At 39.1% G+C, this 4100-nt stretch overlaps 1 protein-coding gene across 1 annotated transcript in view; it reads right to left on the minus strand.

Annotated features, from left to right (window-relative positions):
- The window catches only part of smpd3 (sphingomyelin phosphodiesterase 3), a 35540-nt gene that overhangs the window by 21993 nt on the left and 9447 nt on the right, over positions 1-4100 (minus strand). The window lies entirely within an intron of this gene.

The raw sequence follows: 4100 nt of genomic DNA on the forward strand, positions 1-4100 counted from the left end.
CCTGGGCCGCTGCAGCAACTCCATACATGGGTCGCCAGCTCTACCGACTGAGCTAACCGGGCACCCTGATAAGAGCCTTTTTAAAATTCAGCAATAATTGAATAATCAGGAGATAGGAATTTTGGAATTACACAATCCACATTCAATAGTTACATTACCCTTATCTGTTAATAATAAGTTCCTTGCAATAAGTGTCCCATTGTGGTCCAACCCAGTCAAGAGATTTGTGCTTTTGAAGAATTTGCTATAGTGGGTTCATCTGTTAAGCTGTCTATCAGCAGCAGGGCAATAGCATTAGGCTAACATGATTAATAGCACAAATCCCAAAGACAAAGTTCATGAATGTCGGCCATGTTTGGCCTTGGTGGTATAGATGAGATCATGGGTTTTCGTTGCTAAATTAACAAAGGGAAGGTTGAAAATTCGGTGCGCATGTCTGCAGCTCCTGCCAAGCCACCATTCTGCTCCACCATCTTCTTTTAAATTGTAGCCTGTTAAAAAGTTGTAAATGTAAAATCAAGTCCAAAGTCCATATTGTCCAAATCTATTTATGTATTTAAAACAAATCATTTTGTTTGCACTCCTCTTCCTCTACACTGATTGTACTGATTGCAGCCGGACACAGCTGGAACATTAGCATGTGTTTGCTGCAGACTGATGTTGCTAAAAGCCAGATGCAGTGAGCATTGCTGGGAACCTGCTGTCTGCTGTGAGTCCTGTTGTCTCTACCCATCAGCATCCAACATCCAGATACAGTATTTGCTTCTTGTGTTTAGTCCCAGACATACAGTAGCACTTAGAGAAAATGTATGAAATATTAATATCTATTATGAAATAACTGTCAGGTGGCCTCCATTTTAAACAATTGTTGTGTTTTCCTGCACTTTACAGAGATCAGCTGTTAGTCAAGCAGTATCCAGTCTTTTTCTTTGCAGTTCTTGTTGATTGAGTTTGGGTGTATTTAGGTGGCAATCTTAATCTTTTATGTTCAGCAATATTGTCTATCACTGCCAGTGCTAACTACCCAGTTGTTCTCCTGTGGATGAAATATAAAACACATCACTTGGTCAGGACTAAAATGTCTCCTGACTTTTCATGTAACACCACCATTAAGTTGAAGTTAGTGTATAATCACCTGAATATCGGAATCTTTATGTTTTCTATGGAGTCTGCCATGTTGAACCACCATGTTTGTACAGTAGCCCAGAATTGACAAACCAAACACAGAGAGCTGGTGGCTTTTTTCCTCACATTTCACAGCTAACATAGTTTCTCCTTTGCGATTGGAAGGGGAGGGTGAAGAGAGGGAGGTACAATCTGAAACTACACCGCTAGATGCCACAAACATAGTTGAGCCTTATAATGCTGATTTCTCTCCATGGATCAAGTAACCAGTAAGCCAGCAGCTTTTGTGGTGAAAGCAAACAAATCTCTCCATGCACTATTACATTTTCTCCACAAAGACTTGTAGCCACCGTTAAAATTTAAAGGAAAGGGTGCAAGTCAGGAAGCAACATATGATGTAAATTTTAGTTGACGGAATGTTAATTGTTTTTTTAATTTGGTGTAATGGTTATACATTTTCACAACTTGAGAATGTAAGAATCACTTACAACAATTGTAAATGACAATGTTATTAAAATACCAGTAAATAATTTCCATGTAATTCTTTCTCAGAGCCACAGGGAACCACTGGAGAAAGGCTAAAGAGCTGCAGGTTGCCTACCCCTAATATAGACATATGGGAAGGGATGTAAGAAACTATCGATACACTTGTGTATCACAATATCGATTCTCCAAACACTGTATTGATTTTTATGTTTAAACCCCCAACCGCTAGATAGCAGTGTTGTAAACTAAGTGCTGTGCAAAGAATGTACAAAGCCTGTAATAAATACTAACACAAAATCCGAAAATATAATTCACAAAATCACAATATATATCACCTTGCTTACAGTATTGCAATATATTAAATTGTAACCCCTGTATCGCAATACATATTGTATCGCCTAATTATTGCACATACACAGCCCTATTCTGAACTGCTATATATTGTTGTACCAATAGGAAATAACAAGTAGCAAGAAAGCATTTTCCTACATAAAAATTGTGTTGATCATTTGCATTTGCAGTCTTGACATTTTACGCTGCATTATGAATGATCTGCCATGGTCTCAGGGGCATGGAACATTTTTTATCAGCAGGAAAACAATGTCAGCTATTGTTCACTGTAAACAAAAGGCAAAATGAGGTACAGTTCTTCTGCACTAATACCATCTGAAACAACTAATGGTATTTGTCTATCCTTGACAGTTTCTTTGATTAACACTCCATTAAAGATGATGTAGTTGAATTGGAGTGAGTTTACACCTTCGGAGAAAAGTCAGTCAACGAAAGTATGTAAGGAAAGAATACATGAAAAATATCATTTGTTTCTAGTGTTCATTCTTTACAGTTGCGTTCTTTGAAATGTCCAATTGCATGATAGGAATGAGTGAGCGATGTTCTGCACAAGAAGATCCGCTGACTCATAGCGGGAGCTAAACGCGGAGCTGAAGATATTATTCTTTCAACACGTCCTCATACGCTTTATACATTTTTCAGTACGTCTACCCGACCTCAATTTTTCCATTCTCAGACCGGCACAGTGTGAGCGAAGCAGCAATGAACTGAGCATCACTTGAGATTTAATCAGACACCTTTAGCATTAGTGTTGAGAAGTCCTTCACCAACAAAGAAACAACAAACAGTGCAAGGCTAAGGCTGGCAGCTCTGAAGTGCTGGTGGGTAGATGCAGACTGATGATGATGATGATGATGATGATGATGATGATGATGATGAGGAGGAGGAATAAAGGGTTGCAAAGAAAGGGAGATGGTGATTGTGGGGTGGTTAGTTTAAAGTGGGAAGGTGTCTAGGTGGAGTAGATCTATTACAAGACAGAATATACAGCCTTGGACAGGAGTGCTCTTAGGATAGCTCTTAGGATAGCTCCATCCTCATAATCAAGTAATTTTTCTAAAGCTGTAGAATGAACCATCAATGTTTGACTGAAGTAACTATCTATAAAGACTATTTCAGTTGCAACACAATAGTAATGCAACATGCTGTTTATCCAGTTGATGAAAGCTTTTACAATTGCTGTTCTAAAAGCTTGCTGTCTGGCAGCGTTTTGCCAGGAATAATCCTCTGACAAACATGAAAATAGGACTTTCACCTATCAGTTTTTTTTTCTATTTAACAGGAGAACAGCTGGCTTTTTGTGTGGAGTTTGCATGTTCTCCCTGTGCCTGCATGGGTGTTGCACAGTCCCAACCGTGCAGGTCAGGTGAACTAAATTTCACATTGGTGTTTATGTGTGACTGGAAAAAGGTGACCTGTCCAATGTGTACCCAGCCTGAGAGCTGAAACACAACCCAAGTGGTATGAATAATGGATGGATATATGGATTAAGGGAAAGAACTGGGTAGTAGTAGTATGAGCAGTCAATGCCACTAACGCTGAACAGAGAGAAGAGTGCCATGTACAGAAACTTTGAAGGCATAAAAAAGGGCACAATCTAGAGTCATTAATTGGTTTGTACATTCTAGGCCACTGCAGAAACATGGAGATTTAACATTATGGACCTGCTCCCTCTGTAGATAGAAACAGCTCTATCTAAGGAAACAAAAACACAATTCCTATATTCAGGTGATTATACACTAATGAAAACATGAATGTTATATTCAATTTTTGCCAGTAGATCCTCCTAAATGTTACACACTTAAGTATTACTGCCCTTACAGCATACAATTCTGTTTTTCAATTATGATTTATTAATTTTTAACCTAAATTGCCATGGCTGAGATCGGGGTTCTTGGCGAGTCCAGTAGCCACAACTTTACAACAATACTGTAAGTCAAGCAGAGTGAGCGCTCAAACAACCAAACAGGTCTGAAACAACAAATGCCCAGTTCAATGTCCTTATCCAATGCAAAAGTAAAAGCATCCAAGATGTCTTTTGTGTTTACCTAAAAAACATGGTAGGTTGGAAAGGGAACCATAAAGTAGCAAGCAGGGACGCCGCAACGGGGTAGGCAACCCAGGCAATTGCCTAGGGC

This window comes from Morone saxatilis, unplaced genomic scaffold (genome assembly GCF_004916995.1).
Source record: "Morone saxatilis isolate NCDOM2014 unplaced genomic scaffold, NCSU_SB_2.0 Contig2, whole genome shotgun sequence".
NCBI classification, from domain to species: Eukaryota; Metazoa; Chordata; class Actinopteri; family Moronidae; genus Morone; species Morone saxatilis.